Source organism: Rhyacophila brunnea, unplaced genomic scaffold, assembly GCF_057557595.1.
Source record: "Rhyacophila brunnea isolate RB1 unplaced genomic scaffold, BYU_Rbru_1.0 scaffold_34, whole genome shotgun sequence".
Lineage (NCBI taxonomy): Eukaryota > Metazoa > Arthropoda > Insecta > Trichoptera > Rhyacophilidae > Rhyacophila > Rhyacophila brunnea.
The window spans coordinates 2140507-2148777 of NW_028233006.1; positions in this window are offsets into that span (position 1 = coordinate 2140507).

Consider the following 8271-nt stretch of genomic DNA (forward strand, 5'->3'; position numbering starts at 1 on the left):
TGAATAAAAATGTGATATCAAGAGAATTATTTTTTGAATAAGGAATACTAAATAGCAATTATTGACGCTCTAGAACGACATATAGAATAAAGTATTGAAAATTTGGGTAAACTTTACCTACTAAACATTTAAGCAGGCTACTATCATTATATTTATTTTCAAGCTTATATGTGCCTGCATCTTTACTTGGTTTATGTACAATAAAACTTCTTTAAATTGCGCCGGATTTTAATTTCAACCCTACAAACTTTCTTTATAATCACCTATATATGAAAAATTAGGTAAGTTATGTACTAACAATAACATTATAATGATATATATTGTCACCCGAAATGATATTTCAATCTGCTTCCTGTGTTTACAGCTTATTGTAATTTTTGAATATTTTCTCGCTCATAATATCTTAAACACCTCTTCGATTTTAAACACTAATATTTTAAAGTGTTTTCTGATTCCATATTTTAATGTAAGCCTCGGTTCGATTTGAGACTTCGACTTCCTTTGTTAATAGAAAAAAATGTTAAATAAGCATATATAAAAAACATATAAAAATAATAAAATAAAGTTTAACATAAAATATAGATACCAATAACTAGTACATGGAATGGTGTGGTGACACGATATCATAAAAGGCACCTAAGGAAAAGATGAAACATACCAGGTGCAAGCATATATACAAATTTTGGAATTGATAAAAACCCTTGAATTAATAGGTCTCGTAATAAGGAGGTGTATTGAAGAAAACTTTGGAGAGGAGAAGATAGCCGAAAGTAATAATACGCTGTGCGTACAGAGAATCAAGCAAGCTGTGTCTGAGAACAATAACTACTATTGCAACTCTAAATTGCACCCAAAAAGAAAAAATATGATACTAAATAGTAAAACATTTATGCTCCAATAAAATCCAGCTCGCAAAATGAACATAAAAGACAAAAATAAAGCATAGATGAAAAGTTAAAATAAAAAAACATGCGTCGAATGATAATTTTTAACATAATAACAAAGAAATTACTTTGATGCCCTTTATTCGGTATTTTAAAAACATAATAAGCAAGTTAAAAAATTATGATTTTAATGATAATAAAAATTTTATTTTTGAACTTATTAAGATTTAATGTGAATTTTGGGGTGTAAGAGATTGTAAAAAGTATCGAAGAAGCTGGAACCAATAATTGTATCTCACAATCTGTTTAAAAAATATAAAATTCAAATAGAAAATAACCAATTTATAAAATTCCTTGATTAATCTTATTAAATTGATAATAAATATGAACTAAAACTACAGGATTGAGAAAGACACTTTAAATGAAAATTCTTGTGCGAAAAAAGGGTATCGATGAGCCTATAGCAGAGAAAAATATTGCGAAAAGTATTGATAAAGTTTGCTCCAAGGGTTGTATCACACAATCTGCTTAAGAAACATAAATGCGAAATTAAAAATTAATCCATGAATAAAATAAATCTAATATAATCGAATAAAAATTATTAATATTAAAACAATATAAAATTGCATTATTTACTGAAGTAATTTAACACGAACAAAAATAATATAAAATCACACTTTTTAGATTTTAAATGAAAAAAAAACATTTTAAACTGATATGGGGAAATATATAATATACTTGGTTGTTGCGAATTGGAAGAAAAAAATGAAAACACGACAAACCATAACCCTACCCACAAATTTTTATAATAATCCTGTAATTGAAGACTATAACTTTCCTATATGGTTCTATGATAATCTAAATGCATAGACTTTGTCTTAAACAATAGAAAAACGGCATACTATAAATAAGTAGTCAAATAAAATGTAATATAATATAAAAATTTTAAAATAAAGTTCTATGGACCTTCTTCATTAGAATATAACAGTGTTTAATTTAATAAAATGCCAATTATGAAGCTTTATCCTTCAAATATCATAAAAAATTTTTTATTGTGATAGATAAAATTTATAACTGAGTTATAGCATTTTTTAAATTTATCATTGACTAACATTTTTTTTTTTATAAATATACTGAAAAACAACATAGCATTTCAGAATAAAATACAAGACGGTTTGCTTGATTTAGAGAATCTATGATTCATGTGCATTTTACCTTCTTTAAAAGGATGATAAAGCAATTTTGCCACACCTGGCTCGCAATTTAAAGTTTGTAATTGTGATTAAGATTACACAAACGTTTGTCTTGTTAATGTGCATTTTAGACCGTGTGTATTTCGTAAAAAAACATTTTGAATAGTTTAAATTCATTGATATTAAGATAAGCTCTTAAGAAATATTATTCGAATAGAATTTTTAAGTTATATAGATAAGCCTCTAAATATTATTGGGAAAATATACTTTAATTTGAATTATCACAGAATTAAGATCTTTTCAAGTATGCCAACGATATTTTATTTTTTACCATCGATGTTTTGTGGCATATCATGCAAAAAATAAGTTGAATTATTACCGTGTCTTTAGACTTAGAAAAACAGACTCTATAAAATCTTACACTTAAAATCCAAGCAAATATAAAATAACTTTTGGTTTTCCAATATATTCATACTATCGTTTTAAAACCTTTTTTTGTTGCAAAGAAGTTAATTATATATTTTTCTAGGCATAAAAGTATAAAAACTCCTATAAGAAAGCTAGCGTGATAAATCCCACCAATGTTCAAAAAAAAATATTTTCCCAATCTACACATATTTTTACTGTTAAATTTATAACGCATGCCTCGATATGTGTATTTAATTCATTTTAAGGTTCAAAAATCATTATAGAATTTTAAAATATTCTTAATTTACAAAGTTCATTCTCAATATTAAAGATTATTTGATGTTTCTAACTAAAAAATTTTCTTTTTGCTTAAAAATCATTTATTCGTGTAATCTTTCTTTAAATTTTGTATTTTTATAATATTTATATATTAATCAATATATTATACAAGACAAAAATTATTCCATATGTTATAACATGGGACGGCGTGGTGACACGATATCATAGAAGGTACCTGAAGGAACTAGATGTCACCAACCAGGTTGAGGCATATATTCAAACATTGGGATTAAGAAAAAACCCTTGAATTAATAGGTCTCGAAAGAAGGAGGGGTATTGAAGAAGACTTTGGAGAGGAGAAGATAGCCGAAAGTATAAATACGCTGTGTGTACAGAGAATCAAGCAAGCTGTGCCTGAGAACAAAAACTAAAATTACGACTATAAATATAGCCCTTAAATAAAAATCAAACATAATCAATATATTATATAATAGTGTTCCTAACTTTTCAGAACTAAAATACTATTAATATTTATATAATTTACTTGTGGGTAATTTTCTTTTTATCTATTTCGACGTAGTCAGCGTGTTGGGAATATTGCACAACTCCCTGATGCATCTTTTGACACCTTCCCCTGATCTGTCTTCATCAACTGCACTTCATCTCTCAAATGAGATGATTTAAAGTGTAATGCGGAATGTGAGAGCTTGCATGTATGCTTTTACTTCGAACGGGATTTTTGACTCCTTAACATATTATTTATGATATTTTTAGACCACCTGAACCCAAGTCATCACATATGGTATTATTCTTGTTTTAAATCTGTAAATTAAACTAAGTTCATTCACCAAGATGTCATACTTCCTATATTTTTCATTCTCAACTTCAGTCAAGTTATCAAGGCTAGTTATACCTATTTCAATCAGCGTAATCATATTTTCTTTTTTATCGTATAGAAAAATATCTGGTCTATTTTGTTTGTTAAGAATAGTGCTTTTATTCGAGTAAAAAACCTTTATTTCTGCATTTTCGTTTTCGCTGATCTCTTACACTGATTGAGTTCTGATTTTTTATTTTCTTAAAGTTTCTAGCTTGATAAGAGTAAATATAAGACATCTTATGATTCTATTTGCCTACGCGTGTATTCATGCTCTAAAATTTTCTTGCATCACGTTGCAAGAAGGTCGATTGTTTTCATGGGTTTGTTACAATGTAGGCATTTAATTCACTCACTGAAAAACACTTTCTGTCTTTATAAACAGAATTTTCTTTCTTCATTTGGTTTAATGTTACCGTCTCTATCCATCTTGATATCCTAACAATATGAACCATATCATTATTATTGGCTTCAAAAGATTTTTTGTGCAATGTTTTTTCTTTTACATAATAGACTTTCTTGCTGATTTTTACCAGTGTCAAGGAATCGGTGATATTGGCATGGACTCAATTTATAAGATATTTTTCAATTGATGAAAGATATTTCTTGTTATCTTTTTCTACTTTTCTTTATAGTTGCTTCCTTATTTACTGTTTTCAAGCAGATTTAAAGTGGTTGGTCATCTTCTTGGCTTTTAATTCAATATTTCATAGCCAACGTTCTAGCTCATTTCTCTCTATATAATCGTTGTGCATTTATGGGCTGTAAGTTTTAGACAATTCATTTAAACTATCTCTTATCCTATCATCAAGTTTAGTGTATTCTTTCGGTTCTAATTTTAACACGCCTTTATGGTAATTTATAGGTGATGTTGCATGTTTATATATGGGCTTAATTATATTCCCAGCATCTATTTTAATCTTACAAAAATTTATTATTCGATTTAGTATTTGTTCTGGAATTCAAAAAAAAATCTAGCTTTAGCTCCAATTTGCTAATCTCATTACTCCAAGATATTTTAAGACTGCTATGCCTAAATATAATGTTGCTACATCTGCGCATATTTCATGGTTCCTGACAGACTTATTTTTGTTTATTTCAATTCCTATACCATTAAAGAAGGCAAATGTTTCATCAGTCATAAGTTTAATTGTTTCTGTCGTTTTTAAAATTTTTTTGAGATCATCTATGAACAGTAGATGATTTTTTATATGAGAGTTTTCATGATTCTTTACACTTACCCCGGAAAGCGTTCGGTGAGTTTTTTTACTGGGAATCATTACGTAGAACGAATAGAAATTTACAAGCTTTCACCTTTTAGTATTCTTATATGTATGCTTTTATGCATGATTTCTTCTCTTTTTAATCTAAAAGAAATACCCCATTTGCCTGATATCTTCTTTCTAAAAAAAACGTTATCTATGTAACTAAATACAATTTTTCAATACATGCAATTAGCTTTGTTTCGATGAGTTTAATGCAGTTTTAACATAATCTACGTTGGATATAGATTGTTTTCCTGTTCTTAGTATATCGCAAATTACTACGGGTCTGTTCTTCAGCATTTAGAACGCCTTTTTTCTCCTAACTAGTTTTCCTACGATAAATTGTCTTGTCTCCACCTTATATTTTTATTGTTCGAAATTTCTTTTGTCGTTAAATTATATAAATTGAACATACATGTAATTGGTCTAAATTAATACAGTAGTTTGAAATTCCTTTTGGCATAAGATATCTCGTACCGGTGTAAAACAATTCTTTCTAATTTTAATTTTTTTAAAAATTCATCCGAAAAAATCAGATAGATGAATTTATGAAGGCTCGTCATCTTTAAATAAAAAGAACTTTAAATGACCTTTAGTTCGGCAGTGGCTTACTTATGTATCAAATTACACCTCTGTTATAAAGCTTTAATTTTCTGTTTTTGGATAGCAAGAAATGTGATTAGGTAATCTTTTTCTTATTTTTTGTTGTGATTTTTCGCAAATTTCTTGGATTTTCATCCATAATTTCCTTATTTGTATATAACACCCTTCCATTGTATTATTCTTGTTATCGGCAACACTCTGTATAAAAAGTTCCTATTAAGCTCAAAACAGTTGTTTTCTCGTGTAAAGTCACTTCTTTTTTTATATGTTCTTTCATTTTCTTTTATATTCTGATTTTTTCTGTATGCTCACAGTAATTGTTTTTAGGTGATCATCTATGTCTAGAAAGATGTTTCTTCATCCCGATAATTTTCTTAATTTTTTGACCTAATCTTTCTTCAACATAACAGCGTTTTTTTTATAATTCTTGTCCATCTCTTTATCTTTTTAATCGCTTTTTTTTTAAGTTTTTGATAAATATATTGGTTACCTTCTTAAGGATTAATTGTTAGGCATTTGTAGATCTGTTGTGCGATTTATAGAAAGACATAAACATCGGTCATTTTCTTGAGATTTTGGGTGGATGTAATTGCCCCTTATTATCTTATTAATGGTTTGGAGAATATTAGAGTAAACTTTGTAGTATGATCTTTTTCTTGTTCTTTCAAATTCGGCGATGTTTGCCTTTAATAGTTTTCGCATATTTCATCAAATTCCCTTCTACATAAGTCAATTCTTCTATACTCTTCAATTCAAAAATATAATGATTAATTTAATTTTGGTCCATTTGAGTTTATGACGTTTTAGGCATAAATCATTTGACAAACGAGTTTCTTCCATTTTGGTCGATTAATATTCTCATCGCCTTTTTAGTTCCTGTTGGGATAAATTACATTGAAATTTTACGTTAAAAATTTTTGGAGTTTCTCCCATCCGAAGCTTGGCATACAATGAAAGCGTAATAGTATTGCCGCATCGGTATATTGAACCCATTTATCCAAAGAAGATTCTGTTGATGTGAAGATCGATTCTAACGTCAGAAGTCTTGTTGATTTTTTCAATGAGATTTGCGCATGTTCCAATGCTACCACATCTTTTTGCTCATTATAGCCGCAGTTTCGCATGATTTGCCTTTGTAGTTTTCTAATTCTGAATATTTCGTTTCACCCATTCTCTGGCACCACATAAATACCGATTTTTACATAAAAGACCGAATTTAAAAGATCTTAAAGAAATTCATGTATATAAAAACAAAATAACAGGATACAAAGGCATTATATACAAAAAATGGCCAAAAATTAGATTCCTTGAGCTCACTCAATAAAAAAACGCTGCAAAATGGCCAAATGAAAAATATATAAAAAAGTATGAAAATAGGCAAAACTACTTTGATATTTCCTAAATGATTACATTTCATCAATTGAAAAATTTATGAAATTGACAAACAAAATTTTTCAAAAAAGGTGTCGAATAGTTATAATATTTAATACGATATACCATTATAATTTCATTAACCATTAAAAAGTTATACCATAAATTCGTTTTTTTTTACAAGTATTCATTTCCAGGCGCATATATTCTAAATTGGCCTAAAGCTAAATAGAAAACGCAATTTTAGCTTTAATTTTTTTACACAAACTGCAATTTGTGCCAAAGTATACAGTGATCTTTTTTTATGATAAAATGTAGTTTTTTTTAATGAAAAATTGAGAATTATAATTCCAATGCGGCTAGTATAAAATATTCAAAAATACTTATGCTAATTTGATTGTTTTTATATGAATTTTTTTATTTCGTCTTCAAGCTTTTTTCTGATCATGGCCAAATAAAGTAAATGTATAGTACCTGGAGCTAAAAAAATCACAATATTAAGTGTTTTCACTATTAAAGATATTTTTATAAAAATTTGCGATTTTTGTTAGATAAACGAAGATCTAATATTTTTTGTAAAAATATATCATAGTTTGTAGCGAAAAAGTTAAAAAAAATAGTTCTTAAAAAAACAAAATAAAAAATAATCACACAAAAAAAAATCTATTTTTTAATTTTTTATAGATAGCTATGATATTTTCGCACCTAAAGTTATTAGTAATTTCCTATAATGTTAAATTATATTTTTGCATTAAAAGAAACAATAATCATATCAGAATTTTATTGTGTTCATATAATTTTTTTTGTTCAAAAGTGTTATTTTAAGAGTAAATAGGAATATAAAACGCGCTATATGGTAATCTTACGCTGTATATTAACTAATTCAAATTTTATTTTAGGGACTCTTAAAGTTCATGTTAATATCCTTTGTTGAAACAAAGAGCTCGGAATATAAAGAATTATAATTGTAATCATTTTAGAATATACTAATTAATTTTGTAGATTGAAATCATCAAAAACTTCGAAAAATTTATAGCTTAATATTAAAGAAGCAAGCCAGTGAAGCTGAGATCGTATAATCCTGGTCTAATACATAAATATAAAAAAAATCATGTTTTATAAGAATTAAAACTGGTTTTTTGTCCCTGTTTGTGTATTAAAGAAATGTTATTTTGTTTACACACGCCTTTTTATAGACTTTTTGAGCCGTAGATTAATTATTTTCGTTATTTTTTTTGGTGTAAATAGTGTTTGTAAATTCAACTATCGTAGGCTTCCAAAATAAATTGATCCCTATTTCTTGCCATGCTATAAATTAATTCAAAAAAAAACATTCTAAAGTAAATCACATATCTATTTTTTGATTTTAAATTTATCGAAACAATTTTATA